The sequence below is a fragment of the Camelus dromedarius genome, chromosome X (assembly GCF_036321535.1).
Source record: "Camelus dromedarius isolate mCamDro1 chromosome X, mCamDro1.pat, whole genome shotgun sequence".
Taxonomy (NCBI): Eukaryota; Metazoa; Chordata; class Mammalia; order Artiodactyla; family Camelidae; genus Camelus; species Camelus dromedarius.
In genome coordinates, this window is record NC_087472.1 from 30,594,634 (window position 1) to 30,617,132 (window position 22,499).

The 22,499-nt window shown below is 43.7% G+C and overlaps 1 protein-coding gene across 1 annotated transcript in view; it reads left to right on the plus strand.

Annotated features, from left to right (window-relative positions):
* Positions 1 to 4,956: 4,956 nt before the first annotated feature.
* TRPC5 (transient receptor potential cation channel subfamily C member 5) overlaps positions 4,957 to 22,499 on the plus strand; it is a 227,887-nt gene continuing 210,344 nt past the window's right edge. The window contains exon 1 of the mRNA XM_031446350.2: positions 4,957 to 5,546. The gene's annotated coding sequence lies outside the window, so the exon portion shown is untranslated. The remainder of the gene's footprint in view (positions 5,547 to 22,499) is intronic.

A 22,499-nucleotide genomic window follows, 5' to 3' on the forward strand; every position in this document is an offset into this window, starting at 1 on the left:
AAATAATTAGTCTTGGCAAGAGAATCCTAATTTATGAGTGTACAAGATGTATAAAAAAAAAGTGTACTGATGGTTGGTTCCCGCACTGGTCTTTACAAGTGGCATGTTGATATATATATATATATATATATATATATATATATATATATATATATATATATATATATATATATATATATGGTATTGGATTAGTAGTAATTCAAAGTAAGTGACACTGATGTAAGTCTGGCTCATTGGAAACTTATTTTCTAAGGCAGGAGCTTATTTAGCTGTTTTTGAACAGATACTCCACACTTCCTCCTGCATTTTCCTTTGCTGAATCCCTGATCAGGATCCCACAACTCACATTAGTGTTGTTTGACTTCCTGGGGCAGAAATACCACTGAGCATTAAAATCCACAACCACACAGAGACATTTTTTCAACACTCTGCTATATTTTAAGAATCATCTCTTCTTACATTCCATTCCATCCTATTTCCTTTGCCATTGTTGAGTATGTCTCTTACAAGCAGGTAACTAGAAGTCCCTTCCTTTGTACTGTGAATGTTGCTGCCTGCCATATCAGCAAACAAAGGATACCTTCAAGCCATTGACCACTACCGCTGCCCCAACGGTGAGCCCTGAGGGAACTCAGAATGGAGACAAATGGGCTGCCCTCTGCAAGCCTTCAGCCACTGCAGCCACCCTCAATGGTGCACCCTGAGGGGATGGGAAAGAACAGGATACTGCCCCTAGATAGCTAAAGTGCGAATCAAAGGAATGATTTCAATGAGCCCAGACCCTTGTGGTCTTCCCATGCATAGAAAAGTGCTAAATTCCTTAACTTAAGATGTCTAGTTTTCTTTCATTAACAGTAAACTTTCGATGTTCCAGCTACCTGGCCTTTGTTGCAAAAACCCCTATATATCCTGGATCCTCCTTTATCTCTTTAGAGCAGTCCCTCAAGAGATCTCTGAGGTTGAGCTATCCAGCTTGAGTCCTCAGAAAGTCTGCCAAACAAAACATAATTCTCAACTTTTAGGATGTGCATTTTTTTTCAGTTGACAGAAGATAAAAACTTGCCTTCAAAATGCTCAATTTGTTAAAGCCTTTTGATGTTGTGGTCATTTCGATGCTGGATACATTGTTATGGCATAAATGCCTTATAGAGGGAAGTCGCACACACAAAAAACTGAAGGTAGACCGACCTATGGTAATTAACAAGACAAAAGGGCAATCCCTAAGGCAGAACCTTAAAAAATACGTCAATGTTTGGGAACAAAAGGGAAATAGAAGAGGTAGAAAGCCAGGCTGGATTCAATCCAGAAGCTGGTTATCCATGAAAATCTGTAAACCTTCCCCTTTGGGGATGAAAAATTCAATAGTTTCTTAATGTATTGAAGGCTAGAATTATGCCTTATAGATCTTTGCTATAATTAACACCCTACTGAGAGTGAGTGCTCAATAAAAGTTAGATGGTGATGAGGGTAGCAATGATTATAATGATGAAGTCAATCATTTGTCCAAATTTATTTATTTGTAAGGACTCCTTTTTATGTTGTTTCTTATTTCATATACAAAATATTCCATATTTCCTGAGATTGTGTTCCATACAAGATCTGGACAAGCCCATGTGGGTAAAATTAAGGTAAAATACGATCTTTGAAATGTGACACTACCTTAAATGGCAGTAGTTCTCAATGGGGAGGGTGATTTTGCCCTGTAGGAGACATTTGGCAATGTCTGGAGACATTTTTGGTTGTCACAAGATGGGGGTGGGTGTTACCGACATCTAGTAAAGAGTCCAGGGATGTTGTTAAGTATCCTATAACACACAGGACAGCCCCCACAATAAGAAATCATCTGGCCCCAAATGTCAGTAGTGCCCAGGTTGAGAAGCTCTTCTTAACGGGGAAAAGAAAACACCTTTACTCTCTGGCTTCCTCCTATCAGTCTGTCTTTGCCTATTACACTAAACTCCTGTCTACAGATCCCACTTACTACTCTGGTCAAGGCTGTAAGAAGAGCAGAGGAGAGAGCCCTTGAATGTTTCAGTCTCAACTGCATTTTGACAGTCATATCTGGATGGTGTTTGAATAGGTCAGGCCATGTGAGTAAAGCTTGCCTAGAAACCAGATAGATCTGGGCTTAAATTATCCATAGTCTCTTCCATTTTTGGCTTTGAACCACTTTTGCAGATGTGGCCTCTGGTTGCAATCTGCCCCAGGAGAGTTCAAACAAACATACACTCTCAGCCACCAAGTAGAAAACCTGAATATTTCCATATCCACAGAGAAGATGAGTCCCCAGCCCTCAAGGCTGACAAGCAACCTAGGCAAGCTTAGGCACCTACTCAAGTCAGCTTCTTAACTGTACTAGGAGAACCTTCAGTAAGTTTGTCCTGGAATTCATATAGTAATATCTGACATTTGCATGGTGCTTTTAACTTTGGAAAGGGTTTTCCTTTGTATATCCTTGAACTCCTGAAGAGGTTAACAGGGTAGGGCAGACAGGAGCAGATAGAAAAAAATGGGTCTTAACCACAATCCACTGAGAAAGTACCCAAATTCAAAAACACCCACAATACCCCTCTGTTAAAGACACTGTACTGTATATATAGGGCCTTCAAAGGAGACAGCTCACAAGAATAGGGCTTTCTTTCCTTCTCCCGGGCCACTACTCCTGGTTGCATCCTAGGCTTGAAGTAAAAGCTTCCCCTGAACTGTAGCTTGGTCAGAGAAAAGGATATGCCCTAATGTATTGTCCAGAGTCATATTTCCTCCTCACTCCTCATGCCAAAGGAGGAACCCACTTAATCATAACATAGACCTCTTCTGTTTGAGAGGCTGTACACTCGAGGTGGCTGGCCACAGTAAAACTATGTTTGAATGGAAGAAAGGCAGCAAGGTTCCAGAACTGAGTGATTTTTTTTTAATCTACATCATTGGCCAATCTTTAGAAACACTTCTTAAAATGTTTAAAGAGTATGGAAGGGGAGGCTCCACCCTCACCCCTCCCCTCCCCACACACAAACACAAACTCTTCATCCCCTAAAGCAATACTTTTTCTCCAGTGCCTTGCTCTCACACAAAAGCTTAATACTCTCCAGAATACTGGGCTATTTCGGGGCTAAGGGGACCGAGGACAACAGAAAAACTTGTCTTGCTTAGTGCCCCAAGGGACTCTCTCAGGGTAGCCTAGGAGAGTTGCTAGGGCGCCCACTAAACCTAATTACACCAGCTTCACCAGCAGAGCAATGGGAACACTCCGCCAGTTAGGCAGGGCAGACGGTTCTTGGAGCCCAGCTCAAGCTCACAGTGTGCTCAGTCAGGGGGTGAAGGCGACAGCGGGAAGCACAGCAGAACCTTCTCTGAGCACCGAGTTGTTCTGAGACTGGGCAGGGTTTCAGGTACCGGCCCAGCATCCAGAATGGCAGAGCCTCTAACCCTTCTTTCTGGAGAGAGGTAATGAGGTAGATAAAGACAAAGCTGAGCTTTGGGGCTTTGTGGCCGGGCCAGGAGATGCTGCCAGCTAGCGGACCTAAGTGCCTGCAGGTTGCAGGTAGAAGTCTCAGGCTTGTGGTGGGGGTGGGGCCATTTAGTCCTTTCCAGGAGGTTCAGGAGGGTCGGCGTTCTGGGTGCCACAGTACAGGGAGAGAGGTGGGGGTGCGGAGGTGCCTCACGTGACACCAAGGCGCAAAGATCGAAGTGTCCGAAGTGTCCGGTGACGGTGACACTGACCCCGCCCCACACACATACACACTGACGCCACTGCCACCACTAAGCAACTTACTGCCTCATCCTACAACACCACTATCCATCCCCCACACCCGCGCCCCCGCCCCGCCCCTTCAATCTAGGTTGGATCTCAGAAGACCGACCCTAAGGGTGAGAAGGGCAAGGATGGGAGAATTGGGCTGTGCTCCCGTTGGGTTGAACTCCCGGGCTACCTGCCCTGAGTTACACTAGACAAGTCAGGGGTTGAAGCCGACCAAGAAGACCCCCAGGTCAGACCCCGGAGTATCAGGGTCCCGTGGTCAGTCCCGCTGTCCTGCAGTCCGCCCGCTGCTCACCGGCACTCCTCGAGGGCTCAGCTCCCCTTCCCCCGGGATGGCCCATGGCTGCCTGCGCAGCCCCGCCACCACCAGCTCAAAGCCTGGGCTGAGAGGGGTGGGTGGGGGTCACTGTCCAAAGCAGGGCACTCAGGACAAGGGGCAAAGAGAGACTCTGCAAGCTAGTGCTCTGGTCCACTCTACCCAAACCCGCGCTCAGCACCCCAGTCTCTGCCACCACCCAAGGGAGGAAGAGGCCCGGGGAGACCAAACGAATGAAACATAAAATTCCGTACCGAGGGGGGAAGAGATGAGACGGTGGGACAGGGCACCGGGGGCTGACTTGGGGTCTCGGCTTCGGCTTCCTTCCACCCCTGGCTACCGAGCTGCAAAGACGGCAGGAACTGTTGCCCCTGCAGGCTGCCCCGTCCTCTCTCTCCTTTCCCTCCCCCCTCCCCGTCTCCCCCGCCCCGCCCTGCCCGCCCCTGCCTTGAGCTCTGAGTGTGTGAGGCACCCTGCCCAGGCTGGGGGAGGTGAGAGGTGCTTTTGCCTACCGCGCGTCTCTCCCCCATCTCTCTCTCTCTCCTTTCGCACACACACGCGCGCGTGCGCGCACACACACACTCACACACACTCACACACATCACAACCGAGACGGGTTCTACCAGCTTGCAGCCACCCAAAGGAAAGGAGAAAGAGAAAAGGAGCAGAGGGAGGCCGGAGCAGATAAAAGGGAAAAGGAAGAGCTCAGGGTTGGACATTTTTGGAGCTAGGGGTGGGGAGAAGACAGGGAGCGCGCCTCCTCGATTTTCCCCTCCCCACTCCTCTTTGCTTTTCTCTCCCGCTCGTTGTATAGCATTTTCCAGAAGCGGCAGCAGAAGGGGACAGAAATCTCTAGTCTAGAATGATTTGTAGGGGTGACCGGGGCTCCTGCCAGCTGCTACCTAGCGGCTGGAGCTTGAGTGTGTGTTTGTGCACGTAAGTGTGAATGCTGGTCTCTCCGTGTCTGTTTCTCCCTGTCTCTTCTCTTCCTCTCTCCCTCAGACTCCCGTGTCAGCTACTCCTGTCAGTTTCCCTGTGTCAGTTTCTTCCCTTGCCCTTATTGTGTGGCTGGCTGCGTGAAGGGGGTGCGTGCGTCTGAAGGGGCACAGGTTGGGTCAGAGAACCGGGAGAAGCAAGCGGGGACAGGCAGGGGCGCGGGTAGAGCAAAGAGTTTCGGGGTGCTGAGGAAGGCGAAAGGTGAGGAGAGAGGGCCGGCCACAGGGAAGTTTGGGACTGACTGAGAAGCGAAGGGAGAAACCAAGATAGGAGCAAGCACTTGCGCTCGTGTGCCTCGTTACATCCCGCCCCTTTCCCTTTGCTCATCCGCCCACCAGCCGGCAGCCTGGAGGCCCCTGGCTGTCCCAGGCGGCTGCTGTTGGCGCGCCACAAGAGAACCGGTAAGGCGGCGACACTGTGCTCCTTGGCTTGCGGACGCCAGACGACGCAGATCCGAACAAACCACTTGGCCCCGGGGTAAGTGGACAAGCGGCCCCGAGCCCTCTGCTTTGCTGCTCAGAGCGCTGCCAAGGGACAGCGAGGTGCGGGTTGAGTGAAGGTGTCGGTAGGCGGAGGGCTGAGAAGCGCTAGATGGTTATGAGCTGGGGTGGTGGGGAGCAGAGCAAAACCAGCAACAGATTGTTTTGGGGCACAGGGTGAGAGATACGGTGGGACCCTAGAGGTGTTAGGGCAAGGTGGTTCTTGGCACTGACCAAAAAACATCCTTTTCACACGAGATGTTCTCCTAAACCAGAGCTTTGCCCTAACCCTGGGACAGTGATCTAAGATCAGAGATCAAAATTGGCCTGGGAGACGGGCTTGGGAATAAGGACACTGGCCCTTTTGCTGAAAGCCACTTTAAGACGCCAGGAGCCAGGGTGAGCTCATGAGGGCTCAGGGACCAGAGCCCCCCATTCACCTTCTTGCTGTCTTGTATCCTTCAAACTTACGAAATGGCTAGATTCATTTTCCTGGCTTCCGTAAAGAAACTAGGAAATACAAAGGGGAAGACATCACTCAGATCTATGTTCCAAAGTGGATACAACTCTCTCCACAAACACACAAGCTGACTTGGACAAACCGTCTTCATCTTATCCACACCACACACACACACACACACACACACACACACACACACACTCACACACACACACACACACACACACACACTCACACACACTGTACTGAGCTGTATTCACAGATCCGAATCTTTTTCCAGGTCTCTAAGAATGGAACTGGGAAAAATGCTTTTCCCCCATTGCCAACCTGGGGTCTTCTGGCCATAGTCAGGTATGTGGTGATGGCTACCAGGGTTATCAGTCCCTCATGAAAAGCCTGGAGCCTGGAAACCAGTCTGGAAGACAGGATCTCTGAACTTTACCCAAGTTTATTATATGAGTAGAAGAAACACCGACTAATCAATAACACTCCCTTTAGAGATTGTGCTCGTCAGCCCTGGCTTCAAGTGAGAAATATTTACTACGCTGACATGGGGCTATGTACTTATCCTCATGGCATTTAGCAAATATGGCAAGTTTATGTATCAGCATTCATAATTGTCTACTGTCGGTCTAAGGCATTTTTTGGGTGTTGTATAGATGATTTATATCATGTCTCCTTTCATATAGACTTGTAAAAAGCTGAAATATAAATGATATTAAAGGATACCTTTCACCCAGTCTTTAACATCTGCTTATTCTAAATCAAAAGGCATAGAAATATATTCACATAGTACCAAGTTCGTTTCAAAGCAAATGTTTAGCCTGGGATAAAGAAAACCCACAGGGTCAAGCTCTGTCTGCAAGGTTGAAGGAAAAACTTGAAATTTGTGTTTTGCTCCCTGGAAGATGCTGCTTTCATGAAGTTTTACTAGAGAGATAGAGAGAAAGAGAAAGAGAGAGAGAGAGAGAATGAGAGACACTCTGCTTTCATAAAGTTGTAGTATATATGGTGTGTGTGTGTGTATGTTTTCAAGGACTCAGATCAATTCTATATAATCTGGGCTCTGTGCTATTGTAGCCAAGATGGGAGTATTTGAACTTGTGCTTCCAAAGCACCCAGGCTCTTCTGTTAAACTTTCTATTTATTATTATGTTACTGGAATACAATGAATTACCTCTTTCCAACTCAGCAAATGAGAGAAATGGATTTTGCATTAAGTAGAACTGTTTATGTTGCATCAGGCAATTTGTTCTAATGCTCCCTGTGAGAGACAGAACAGAACAAGAATTACTCAAGAAGGATCTGAAAAGGTGCCTGTTCTGTTACTTTTTTAGGCAACTGTAAGCAAATATCTTCTTAGGTTAAAATTACACTTTCCCATAAATAGCAAAGACCAGGTTGCAGACAGGTAGGAAAGAACCAGCAGCTTCATACTTGGAGAATAACTGACAGTGTCAACACGGATGAAGCCTAAGGTGTAGGTCTCTGCTCTGTTCTTGGTGATGTGAATATCTGACTGCCACAGTGGGTCCTGATCCATGGTGCCTCAGGGGACAAGGAGGTGGGCGGTGCAGTGGTCCAGAACCCATACAGTCCTCAGCTGTGTTGACCCAGGTTTACCTGGCTTTAGGATGTGCCCCAACAAAGAGACCTGGACCAGATAATATCTGCCATTTCTACCAGCTATAAGAGCTCTAGAGATCTGATGATTCCATTCTTCCTAGAATTAACAACCGAAGCCAGAACAATGCACAGAACCACAGTGCTTAGAGGAGGCTGGGCCAGAAAATTAGAAATGCAGTGGGGAGGAAGAGGATGGGACAGAAGATAGGACAGAACGTGAAGATGTTTTGAAACACGGAAAGAAAACCATCCAGGTGTTTGCTTTCTTCTGCTTTGGCTGGGGATGGAATTAGTCCAGGAAATTGATTAACTGAAGCACCTTACAATTGCCTACAATTTGCCTTGTAAACACTGTGTCAACAGTGAAAGAAATCCTTAGAACCCGATAATGGAGAGCGTTGGAGTACATTTTCACTTTTGCCATCTCATTTCACTCCTTAGCACATTAAATTCCAATCTACGAGCCATTCAGGTGCTTAATTATCGAATGGATATCTCAAATGTATCATGTGATTGCCCTCCAGCCTGCTTCCAAATATTCTAATTTGTCTTTTGCTATGGCGCCATCACTCAGGGACCAAAACATTTCTGCCTTCTTTACTTCTGCCAAAGGTTCTTGTTTTCAGCTCAGTTCACAAAGCCGTTCAGAAGCCTCCTGTGAGCTGGTGGGGAATGTGAGGAGCAGGACCTTTCTCCCCAGTGTGCCACAAGATGCCACCAACCTAATCTGGCCTCATTGTTTTCCAGGTTTTCAGGGAGGGGTATGACAAAGTTTGCAGCCCACAGACAGAAATGATGCTTCATTCTAGGCAGAAGTTGTAGCTAATTGACTACAGATCAGGGCTGAGCTGAGGCTAGTCATGGAGTCCAGAGCTTAGTAACTGAGGTTTCCAGAGTGTCATCCTTTCTCAACTCACATAGCTTTCCTTCTGTTGGTGGGTCTATCAAGCCCTTTGTCCAGTGAGACCAACCAACCCATCCCAACAGCAAAGAATGAGTCCTGAATGACTCAGCTGTGGTCTCTTAAACAAACACGTACATCATACTCAACTGAGCAAGAACAGATGATTTTTTTGAAAAGCAATAAAAGCTGGTGGGGCAAGGCAAAAATTGCAGTTCACTGGGTCAAGGGAACTTTGCAAGTTCCCTAGGTTTGGTTCTCCATTGTTTACTGTGGAGTTGATGGTGGTAGCCAGTGCAATTGCCCCAGCTTTTCATCTTAGCAAAGGCAAGGAAATAGCTGATGGTGAGAAACAAGTAGGGGTTTTGGCAGAGTCCAATGTCCTCATTTGTCTTATAAAGAAATTGAGCCCCAGAGAGTAGAAATGACTTCCCCAAATCCTACAACCAGCTAGTGACAGAACCAAAACCAGAAATCAGGACTGCCTTGCTAGTACTGAATACATTTCCTAAAGCTCTCTGGAGATCTTTCCAAGAAATTAAGAGGAAACAAAAGCCTAGTTTACCAAGATCACAGACCTGTACTTCCATTCCATGTTTATATTTACATGTTCATACTTACATGTTTATTGCCCTATCTTTGTGACTTGCCTTCTCACCCACCACCTGCCCCCAACACACACACACACACTCACTCACTGACTCACTCCTATCTTACTAAGCTAAGAAAACATGGAAGATGCCTACAGCTGGTATATTCAGGTGGAGGGCAGAATTAAACATGACAAAGATTTCGCTGTTCATGTTTATCTTACTGATCTGGCTCACACCACCAACAAAAAAGGCATCTAAAACACCCAGTCTCTGGTGCTCCCTCTTAGTTTTGAGGAATGGAAGCTGGTGGGATCCAGTATTATTCAGGCTTTGTATATGCAGCCTCAGAATCAGTACCCATAAATGCACATGCATACACACACGTAGATACATAACACTTCCTGAAAGCATAAAACAAAGGAAATAGAAAAGACAAGACAGATGGTTTTTATCGTAGATCATGAGAAGAAGGAAGGTTTGCAGGGAGGGTGTCGTTTCCTGCCTCCATTCTTGAGCCCTGATGCCTGGTTTCCATTAATTCCACCCTAGTTTCTTTTAGGATCTGAGAAAATAGGCTGATGCAAATATGTCTATTCCAGCCCAGAAAGATGATATGAAGAACTTCCACATCATAGGGAGGATGTCACAAGGATAGGAAAGCGATGCTAGGGTGGAGTGGGCTAAGGCCTTGCTACTATAAATGTGGTCCCCACCCCTTCCCCTGGGAGCTATATATAAATGCAGAACCTTAGACCCTTCCTCGGCCCTACTGAATTAGAATCCGATCTTTAAATATATACCCAATGATTTTTTTGCAAGCTAAAGTTTGAGGCACTGGCTAGAGCTTATCCCCAAAAGCATTGGAAAGTCATTTGAAAATAAACAATTACCTCCTGGGCATATAGGGCCAATTCATATAGCTTATAATTTAAAAAAATTAAAATATAAACTTCCCCCAGGTCCACTTCTCTTGGTATTCAGTGTAAAAGCCTTAAGTGTGGGCAAAAGAGTTGATGCAAAGGAAGCCAGACCATAGAATTTTACTGTTTACCTGTGTTTGGAGGCTCACACAGACCTTAGTTCAAATTCTGGTTCTGCCCACAAATAACTAGCTGTGTAAACTTGTACAAGGCACTTTGTCTCTGATTCCTCAGCAGTATAAAGGGATTAATAACAGTACCCACTGACACTGAGCTGTTGTGACGATTAAATAAGACATTCTAAGACACTGGCATGCTGTGAACAATCAATACACAGAAGATATTATTATAATTAATAAGATTTGGCCAATAATTTTAGCTTGCTAGAAAACTAACCACTGGATGTGAAGTCTTGAGGCACATGCATTTATTTCTAATTGGTACAAATCACATTGGCTTTTCACAGATAGAATACCAAGAAAGGCACACAAAGTAAAATATATTTGAACAGAATGGAGGCCCCCAAACAAATATGCAGAAAGAATTACAGGTGTCCCTGGTGAAATCACTTCATAGACTAAGACTGAAATCAGAAGCAGCCTTATTCTATATGGCATGTCTCAAAATTACCAAGTTAGAAAGTTAGTAGTGAGGTTACTTTTGCATTTTTGCATATACATATACACCAAGCAAATTCATGCACATACAGACACACGTCCTTCAATGGAGCAACTGTGAAAAAAATCAAGGCTGAAATGGATCCTAGGGGGCAGAACTAAACATTACTGAATTTCTGGCCTGACCATCTATAAAATTGGTGAAAAATAGCCCCTATTTCATAGGATGGATGTGAGACGATTTGGGTAAAAGAAATAATGCAGGTAAAGGCATAGCAGAGAAACTCAATAAGTATTTTTTAATCTGAGTCTACAAAGGGGACAAAAATATTATACATAAATCTGTAGCTATGATGCAATGATTTTTCCCCCAGAAAGTAATGACTTGATGTTGTATAAGAAATACAACACATCTTACATAAGTCAACTCAACAACAGTTAACACCTAAAGAGTACTTAGTTATGTGCCAAGCATTTTACATGCAGTATCTCATTTAGGCACTCACAACTCCATGGAAAGGTATGGTACCAAAAATATTTTACAGATGAAACTAAAGCTCAAATGAATTAACTAACGTGTTCATTTTATAATTTAATGACTTAGGTAAATACCAACCACTATTTTACGGGTGAAAAACATGAGTGTCTCCTACCTCCCCCAAGCCCATAGTGCTTCCTACCTGCTCAATTTTCCAACCTGTAAAATATGACAGGTATAGTACCTATATATTCCAATAATTCCATAAATTCCAATAAATTCTATAAAGTCACTAAGTACTTGATTCTCTAAAAACTTATTGATGGCTGGGCAGCTTGATTGCAAAGACAGAGATAGACACCTCCACTTTTGGGTCCTCATCCTTTGGTTTGAGATTTGAGACCTTCAGCTTCTACTGGAACTGAGGTTGTCCAACATCCACTGATTTTCAAGAGAATCAGATTAGCGTGGCCTCAATAATCTTATAATAGACAATAAAGATCATTAATTTCTAAGATTTCTGTGATCATCCTAAATTAGCAATTGGAATTGCTATCAATTATTGAAAATCTTTGTATTAGTTTTCTATTGTGGCCATAACAAATAATCACAAATTTAGCAGTTTAAAACAGCACAAATTTATTATTGTTATGGTTCTGTAGGTGAGAAGTCTGACACAGGGATCACTGGGCTAATATCAAGGTGTCAGTAGGACCGCATTCTCTTCAGGAGGTTCTAAGGGAGAATCTATTTCCTTGCTTATTCAGGTTGTTGGCATAATTCACTTCCCTGTGGTTGTAGGACTGAAGTCCCAATTTCTTTACTGGCTGTCAATTGAAGGCCATTCCTAGTTTCTTGAGGCCACCCACATTCCTTCGTCTGTGGCCCCATTCCTCCAAATTCAAAGCCAACCAGGGCAGGTTGAATCCTTCTCACAATTTGAATCTCTCCTGCCTCTTCTTCCTTTGAATCCATCTCTGACTATTTTGCCTTCTTCTACTTTTAAGAGCCCAGTTGATTACACTGGGCTTGCCTGGATCATCCGGATAATCGTCCTATGTTAAGGTCATCCAGTTAGCAACCTTAATTCCATCTTAAAGATCCCTTTCGCCATGCAACCTAACACAGTCACAGGTTCTGGGGATGGGCTGACTTATTTACAGGCCATCATCCTGCATTCCATCATCTTCTGTGTGTTGAGTGCTACAAACACACTATCTTAAACAATCCTCAGAACAATCTCTAAATGATAGGTATTATTATTCCCATTTAACAGATGAGGAAACAGGATCAGGCAAGTTAAGTAGCATTCCTGATATTGTATAGCTAGTAAATGATGGAGGCAGGATGGGAACAGAAATGTCTCTTCTTCCAAATCTTTCATTTTCCCCTTGGCTTACACTATACTGATTCCTCATTATCAAAAAGCACTTTTAATAGTCACTTTTGTTGTCCTTGCTGTTATTTTGCTTTGTGTTTTCTCTTTTTTATTTAAATTTTTGAATAGGTAATTTGTATCCATTGCTCAAAATTCAAAATATATAAAAGGATATTCAATGAAAAGTCTTGCCTCCACTCTTTCCCATCCACTTGGTTGCCACTACCCTTCCCCCATTTATTTTTTCCCCTCTAGAATTTCAGAATGAAAATACAAGAAACTATGAATTGATATTTAGGAAGATTTTTAAATAATAAAGCCTCTCAAGCTACAGCTCAAATCCCTTTTGTCCTTTTGCTGCATTCTCAATACTGTGCAACTTTGGAAGAACTAACACTTGTGTTAAGGGACAAATCTTTGAGCCAATTAGTTATCCAAGCAACTGGTGACTACACCCACTTTCTAAAATGCTTTATAGTCCCTTTGGGCCCGTGGTGCTCACCTGAATACTATGTACATCATATAACCCTACTGCCTCAATATTGTTATATACCCTACCAATTTTATCTAAACACTACAGAATCTTGGAATTCCAGGAAGAACAAACAGGAGAGGAGAGGGTGGGAGAGAGAGAGAAAGGAAAGCAATGTCCACAGTGCACAATGGGGAAAAAACATAACCAATTCATGAAATATAGTTATTATTCCAAATAGTAGTAAGATGATATTTTAGTATAAACAAACCCAACATCTTATTTATAAATGATCTTTGAAAAATTGACACAGCTTTCCATCTAACTTGCAAAACAACATGTAGACATTGAAACACGCTACTCCATAGTTGGGTAGCATGTAATATATCAACAGGCACACAAAACAAAAGATGACAAGTTTGGTTTAAACAAATAATTGGGTAAACCTGATAACAAAATCAATATACCACAGTTAATTATTTCTGTTATCCCTGCTATGGACGTTGTAACTTAATAGTTGCTTCTTCCCAGAATATCAGTTGCACGCAATATATACTTGCCTTCCAGTAGCACAAAACAGAACAGCTTATCATCCTTGTTTTATTTGTTTCCATCCTTTAAAGCAGCGTTTTTCAAAATGTGGGCAGTGATTCATTAACGTACTGTGAAATCAGTTTAGTACTTCATCACTATTTTTAAATAAAATAGATTAAAAGAGAAAAACATGAATCACATGTAGTAAGAGTAAACATTGTTTCATGAAACTTTTGTTCAGTAATGTATGTGTGAGTCTGTGGGTGTGAATGTGTGGTGAGTGTGTGTGTGTCCATGTGCACATCTGTGTGTATGTTGGGTCCACTGTAAACATTTTTTTTTTGCTGTGGGTTATTGTCAAAAAGTTTGATAAATGTTGCTTTGAATTATTGAACCCATTAACCAGATGTTATAAACAATTCTTGTAAATAAGTGAATCTCTGCCTAAATATAAAAACCTGAATCTTCTTGAGATATTAGGAAATTCCACACTATCCTTTAGCATTGTGGTACCTAGTCTGTGAGAATGCCCAGAAAGCAGCAAGGATCCAAAGAAAAACTTTAAAATCCAATAAAAATGAGAACACTTTCTCTGTAATACAAGAACACTTGGAGATTTATGACATCTGGATCTGGTACTGAGCTTCACAGTTGTCACTTCCATTGCCATCTTTTGGATACAATGGCTCAGGGGCCCTGACCAGTGCTGAACATAGCCTGAAAGTCTGCAGCCTACATAAAATATTTTACCTCAAGAGCCACCTGAGAACTTGGTGCTGTAAACTGTGCTGTCATCTTCACACAGTGGTCATCCCCAGAAACTTCTCCTAGATTGGTATCATTTAGTCTAATAAACACCAAGCAATAAATAAAGATTAATAGGAAGGTATGTTTGGGGATAAACCAAGGAAAGAGCTGATGAAGTGGTGATGTATAGGTAAAGGTTTTCCTAGGATTGCAGAAAAGAGGATTTTCACATTTGTTGTAGGATATTTACACCAAGGAAGAGAAAAACGGGAGGGCCAATGCAGAGGAAAGGAAGAGGAGAGTATTAAGTGGTAATTAAACAATTATTCTTCCAAGTATTAACTGAGCCCTACTATCAATCACTTGACAAATATTTACTGATTGTGGACTAGGTGGAAGGCACTGTAGGGTACAAACATGCATGCCCATCCTTTCCCTCTAGGAGCTCACAAAATGATCAAGAGTGAACTGGATGAAGTGAAATCGTGGTATGGCTGAGTAGGGCACTGTGGTTTAATCCATTCATGGACATATATTTAGTTACATCTAAGAGACAGAGCTGGGAAATTAGGTTGTGCTAAGACTGTGGAGGGCATTATATGTTAGGCTGTAACTGGATCTCATTTAATCTCATGGCTGAAAAGGGAGATCACAGTGAATTTTGAGATAAGAAATGAAATAGTGATAGCAATGTTTGGGGATGATTATTCTGGAAATGGTATGTGGGAAGGATAGGCATACCAGTTAGGAAGCAGTTACAGAAATCTAGGCATGAGGTGTAAGTAGCACTGTGCAGAAATACAGAATCTGGGTCCAAATCCATTTTGGTGTGATTCTAGCTCTGCCACACTGAGCCTTAGTTTTCTCACCTATGATAAGAGGATACTGAGAATACCTACTTCATGGAAATGCTGTGGGGATTAAATGAGTTAATACATTTAAAACACTTAGCCCAGTACCTTGCCATAGAAAGCACTAGATCTGTGTTAATGGTTATAGTTTTTATTATTGTTGCTGTTACTATAGTAGTGAGCCTCGAAAGGATGGGGTATGAAAGACACCATAAAGGAACAGTAGATATGTTACGGTGAATTGCTGTATATATGTGATGGAGGTAGTCAAAGACAACTGCAAGTTTTATCCACATAACAGAGAATAATGATGCTATAAGGAAATGTGAAGGTGGGCAGAGATGGGAAGATGATGAGTTGAGATTTTGATAAGAGTATCAAGTTTGAAGGTAAGCAAGGCATCCTCTTGAAAATGTCCACCAAGAAATCTGAGATGTGGAAATGGAGCTCAAGAGAGAGGCTAGGAAATGAGAAGAAAATTTGGGAAGTCACAGACATGTATAAAAAAATTTTATCTCTAAAAATAGATTTTAACTCTCTAAGGAAGAAAGTCAGAAGAGGGAGAAAAGCAGATAAAGTAGAATCTTGTGGTCCATGTTTATTGGAGGGAGAGGAGCCAGAGAGAGAGAGAGAGAGAAGGCAAAAGGAGAATTGTGCAAAGCACCATGGAGAATTCACAGGAAGAATATTCCATGCTTTGTGAACTTAGGATGCTTATAATCTAGTTAAAACACTATGACACTGAGACTTGTGACATTGTAAACTATGAAATATGTAATAATGACATTCAATTTAAAAATATAAGCTCTTGGTTCCAAAATATACTTGATTTGGTTGACTAGAGAGGTCAGGAGGGTTTCATGGGTGTTTTAGCCCCTGAAGGATGGATGACATTTGGAGACACACTGGGGGGATGCATTTCAGATGAGGGGAATCATGTGATCAAAGGCAAGGAGTTAGAAATGGGCACATAAAGTTTAAGGGAGAGAGAGGAGATAAATCTGACAGGAGTGAAGGGGAGAAGATTAGGAAAGGGAAGAAAGGAAAAATTTTCAAATTAACTACAGAGTTAATCTCCAGTCCCAACAGAGGAGGGATTGAAAATGTTCAGTCTCATCTTCACTTTAAAGCTGGATGTTTCATGCTTTTTTTTCCTAACATGAAACTAGACTCCCAGTTTTCTGTTAACTGAGTGGGCAATATTGCTGTTTACAAGAATAAAGAATGATGGAGGGAAAAGAGCAGGTTAGGATGAGGGGATTTGGAGGTGGGAGAGAGATGATGAGTTAGGTTTGGGACATATTGAGGTCAAGGTGCCAGTGGACATCCAAGTACAGCTGTAAAATGGGCAGTTAGATATGTGGATATAGGACTCAAAATAGAAGTCTGAGCTGGAGGTACAGATTAGGAAATCAACATCCCCTAATAGCACAATAATAACAATGATGATGACAACTATTTTATTAAGTATATGCTATACTAAAGTCATGGTTGCAAGAGTTTTCCAAATAATAAATCATTTAACCTTCACAACAACCCTATGAGTTGACACCAATAGCATCTATTGGAGCCAGGATTTAAACCCATCCAAGTAAAATGCCAAAGCACATGCTCTTGAGTTACTAGATTAACAGCAGGTGTTGATGACAGAAGTAGAATCAGTAACTCTAACAGAGTAAACAAGTAAGTCAACTATTGATCCTTGAGAATGCCAACATTTGAGAGGTAGGTGGGAGAAAAGAAGTTTTCAGAAGACGCTAAGAGACCATAAAGGTAGATGAAAAACAGGAAGTGAGTGTTGCCTTCAAAATCATGGGTGGCGGGGGAAGAACAGGGGTGTGTATCATCAGCATTAAGAGTTGGAGCCATTGGATTTGACAATTTGAGGAACATCGATGAATGGAATTGCTAGAGCAGAGGTCAGCAGACCACAACCATGACCACATCTGGCCTACCATTTGTTTTTGTACGGACTGCAAGCTAAAAATGGTTTTCACATTTTTAAACGCCTGGGGAAAACAGTCAAAAGAAGAAGATTTCATGACATGTTAAAATTATATGAAACTCAATTTCATAAATAAAATTTCCATAAATAAAGTTTTATTGGAACACAGTTATTCTCTTTCATTTATATATCCTCTATGGCTGCTTTCCAACCGCAATGGCAGAGCTGAGCAGTACCACCACAGACTATTCAGCACATAAAACCTAAAACCTTTACTATCCAGGCCTTTACAATTCAGTGGGGCCCTGAGTTAAGAGTATGGGCTCTCATGTCAAATTGCTCTCTGTTCAAATCCCAGCTCCCCACTCACTAGGCTATGTGACCTTGAACAAGTCTAACCACCATTGTCTGTAAAATGAAGATTATAATAGTACTTACCTCATCAGGTTGTGTGAGGATCAAATAAGACAATTTGTATGAAGTACCCAACACAGTGTGTGGTTCATAGTAAGAACTGAGTAAATGTTAGCTGCTGTTAATATTCTCATGTGGCAGAAATGAGTCCTGGAGACAGAAGCCAAACTGTAATGGGTGGCAAAAGGAATTGGAGATGAAAACTAAACAAATGGAAACTCTGCTTTTGATAATCTTCACAGTAGAGTTGAGAATGGGGAAGGAAATAGCTTGTGGGGGGGAATTTTTCTTTTTGATGGAGAAACGCAAACACATTCAAGGGCTGAGAAGGGGAGAGTTGAGTGAGGAAGACCGAGTACCTGGGAGAAAAGAAATGGAATAACACCGAGGAGGTAGGAGGTTGAGGATCAAGAGCAGAGGTGGAGAGATCAACCTTAGAAAGGAGTGGGAACACCTCAAAAAAAATTAAAATAAAAGTGGGACCAAAACAGAAGATTTGACATGGAGTGGAGGAAATTCATAGCTCAAAAAATCCTTTCTTCTGTGAGGGAGGAGACAGGCTTTTCTGTTGTGAGGCAGAGGCAGAAGGCCAGGATGGATCCCTGACGGTGGGACTTTCAAAAGGAAGTTGACCTGGGTGATTCAAAAGTGACTTGGAAAATCAGAACTTGGTGGCCCCAGTCTGCACAGTCATGAAACTTTCTCTAGAGGTACTGAAAAGCCTGAGAGAAGAAATCTAGGAAAGGGAGGCTGGAGTTTGATCAGGACTCGCAGACGTGTTGAAAGACTTGGAGAATGCGACACAACCACTGGCAGCCAGGTGATCCCACACCAGCCTGTCCTTGGAACCACATTCTGGTCCGCAGCTTGCTTATCTTTATCCTGCTTAGTGTACTATCGAATTTGGGCAATGGTACAGCCTTCCCAGACACTTCTAGATTTCTTTCCCTGAAATCTCTTTGCAACGCGATAATAGACAGATGGTGTGCTCGAAACTCTGAGGAGGAACAGAGAGTGTGACTTCTATGGAGAGAATGATACTGCTGAAGGGTGGGGGCTAGTGCTGGAGATGGCTTGAGGACCTATCAGGACTCCATGAGCCTAGCCATAAAATCCCTTTTAATTCTTGAGAGGCAGGATGCGAGCTTTATGGTGTTCTGGCATTGATCCAAATTAAATGTTACAACAGATCATATGTTAAGTTTCGTTTCCTCAAGACTTCAGAAGTAAAGTGATAGGGCTAACAGGCCAACTCCTGTCTGGGCAAACTAAAGACAGAGAAGGGGTAGAGGAAGGGGACATATGTCCTTAGTAGCCTGAGGGGGGCAGAGATGCAGGGAACAAATGCGTAAGTTAGGGGTCAAGGTGGCAAGGAAGAAATGGAACAATTCATGCTCCAAACAGATGCCCACTAAGCCCCCCTGAAATGTGCAGCTCAGCAGACACTACGATAGGGTAGTTCTGCAGATTCTGCACCACACTACTTCAGAGAGCTCGAGCCTGCTGCTGGATAAAGTGGGGCTCCCAAAGGCATTTCCCCATCCTGTCCTGATCTTCTGGCCCAGGACCCAGACAAATGTGTCTTCCCCTTCCAGGCTGCCAAGCACACAGGTGAGTCTGATAAAATGATGGAGATGGACAGATTGCCTTCAATGATAGCCCTGCACATTCCCAACGCACTTTCTCATCTAGCCTTTTAAGCAGACAGGTGCTGTGTGAAGAGCATCACCCCAGGAGTCAGGAGTTCTAGACTGAAGCACCAGCTCTGCTCCTTACCATTAGTGTGATCTTAAGCAAGACGTAAAACCTCCTGCACCTCTCTGAGCCTCAGCTTTTAGCATTTGTAAAATGAGGATATAATAGTAATGTTCTTATGGAGTGGTTGTGAGGGTTAAATAACAGTGCTTAGAGCCTGGCTTATAAGCATTGATTAACTGCCACCGCCGCCGCCGCCGCCGCCGCCACCACCACCACCACCACCACCACCACCACCACCACCACCACCACCACCACCACCATCATCATCATCATCATCCCCATTTAACATATAAACATCTTGAAGCATGACTTCCAACAAAATTAAGCCTGAATCTTGGCTATGCCACTTACCGGTCATAAGACCTTGAGCGAGTTACATACCTCCCTGAGCCTGCTTCCTCATCCCCAGTTTAAAGCAGACTTACCGATCAAACAAGAAACTGTGAAAAGCATACAGTAAAATCCAGATGCTATTTTTCTGTCTGAATGAGTGTCACCTCATTTTTACAGACAGAAAAAAGAGAGCTGAGAGGTAAAGGCATTTACCCAATGAAGCAATACCAAACCCAGGGTTGAGAACTCAAGACCCTCTACTCCCAACCCAGGGCTCTTCCCACTTATATTCTCCAGGAGCAGTTGGTCCTCTACGCAGACAAGAGGGTCCCATCTGGTCCCAGCAGCGGAGACTCTGCTGATCTGAGTGCTTCCCTGCTGCTCACCAGCCAGAAAGGCAGCAGCACCGACTGAGCCCCTTTCAGGCAGATGTCAGAAGTGGGAACCTCACATCCTTTTCTGAGCTCTTGTAGCAACTGAGCAGTATGTGAAAATGGAGGGCTCCAGCTAGCTTCACACTTGAAATACTTTCCTCTCCCCACTACCAGCCCTTGGCGCCTGAACCTCCATCAGGTGAGCATTGTTCCTTTAAGCCTCAGTCCTTATTCAAAAGATGTACCTGTATACAAGGACTGTTACCAAGGATCAGTCATCAGCTCAACAATCAGAATCAGATCCTTCAGCTCTTTTATTCTCTGGGAGGGGGGAAAGAGGAAGATTTAAAGTATAGGACACTGCTCAGGCCTCCTGCACAGCTAGAGGGCACCGGACACAGCAGAGAAGACATGAACAGAGAGGGGCACAAGAAGGGTAGGCTGATAAAGCAGCTCATCTGTTCCCTTTCTTGGGGTGGAGGGACAGGGAGGCCTAAAGAGACATCCCTGGAATGTTTTTTTTTAAAAAAAGCATGGGCTTGAAATGCAAAACTCAGGGTTCCCATATTACGAGCAGATTCCTTAACCTAAGTCTCAGTTTTTTCTCCTACAAAATGGGATGATAATACCATATCTTACCAGATTGTTTTATGACTAAGAAGAAAAAATGTGTATGAATATGTTTATAAATCTCGGTCCAGATAAAAGGGATCATTAGGACTCCAGCAACTAAAGGCACCCAGTGAACTTCCCAAGGGAGGCTCAAGGGTACATTGACCTTGACAGCTAATGACCAGGTGAGATGCACCCGGCATTCCACAGTCCCTCTGCCATTAAGTGGAGCATATCATGCACCTGCCATGCCTCACCTCCGACTCCATCTCTCTCCCCGTCTCTGGCAAAAGGGAAGAGTTGACTAGCTCTCCCTGGGGCTGGCAGTAGGTCTTTAGAGCTCTGATCCCAGAGCAGAGGAGGTGGGCAACAGGCAGAGGGCAAGGTGCTTGAGGCTACATGTCTGGCCTCTGACCAGCTGCAATCTCTAGACAGACATAACATCCCGGGCACAAGCTGGGGGGCAGAAACAATTAGGATGACCTCTCAGGGATATGGCTCTGGAGTCATTAAAGCAGTGACATAATTGGCCTGCCAAATCTGAGTTGGCAGACACACACCTTCTGGCGAGAGGGCAAAACAGTTGTCTCAGGAAATAAATAAAGCAATATATAAATACTTACTGAGGCTACTAGCTATTTTTTCTCTCTCTCTTTCCCTTTCCTGACACTACTGGGATCAGAGGCTGAGAGATGACAAGGGAACGAATAGCTGGGGCCCAGGACCCCACTTGGCCAGAGGTTGTTGAGGGCCCTGCAACATGTCTGCCTGCAAGTCCCAGGGGTACCACAGTCTTCCCTGTGAGGAGAGCAGGCAGGGATGGGCTAAGAGCAACCCCCAATGAGGGATGAAGAGAGATGAGACTGGTGATAGGCTAGAGAGGTACCTAAGGCCCACTGGTCAGGGCCCCATGACTGAGTCCCAGCCAGACAGAAGTGATGGCCCTGAGCAAGGCCCGGAGCTCCCAGGTGTGTGAGGTAGGGAACTAAAGAGCAGAGTGCAACGTTCTCCACCCGGCAGTGGCATTCCCACCATACCTGCCTCTTTTCTTCTCCCAAATAAGCCCTGCACCTTTTAGGTGACAAGAATGGGGAAGGTTATTTACAGAGGAAAAATCAAAGCTGGTAAGGAAGGAACAAGGCCGGCCACAGCATCCCTCAAACTAAGCAGTGCAAGCTTCCATGTACTCTCTACTAGATTTTGTTTAATTTATTAAACACTTGATAGATGCCAGACACTATGTTTTACAAATATTAACTCATATACTCTTCATAATAGCCCTATAATTGGAAGACCATAATAATGCCTATTTTACAGATGAGGAAAAGAGAACATATGAACATCAGATAGATTGCCAAAAGCAACACAACTAGTAAATGGTGAAGCCAGGATTTGAACCCAGGCTAGCCCAATTCCAGAGAAGAGACCATGCTCTTAACAGCCTCTGTATGATGCTTCCTGACAGCTGAAATTCAGGCTGTATGTCTGCTATGTTTTATTGGAATCTTGACAGTTATTTGTGGGTCTCGCCCACTAGTCTATGCATTGATGGTGGGCTCCATCAGGGCCAGGGCCAGGCCTGGCTCGGTCACTGCCAAATTTCCAGGGCCTAACATAGGAGCTGAATGATTAAATGGAGTTATTCATGAAATACATATTCAGTGAGTATTCACTGAATACCGACTAAGCGTCGAATACTATGCAAATGTTTAGGATGGAGGAGACATGGATAAGACCTATCTCCTTACCCACAAACCTGTTTTATTTGTGGAAAACACTTGCCGTATCTTGAGACAGGAGCTATTTTCAATGTATGGCCGGGGGTGGGGGGATTAGTTCAGTGGTAGAGTGCCCACTTAGCATCCAAGAGGTCCTGGGTTCAATCCCCAGTACCTCCATTAAAATAGACAGATTAGATAGATAGATAGATCTAATTAT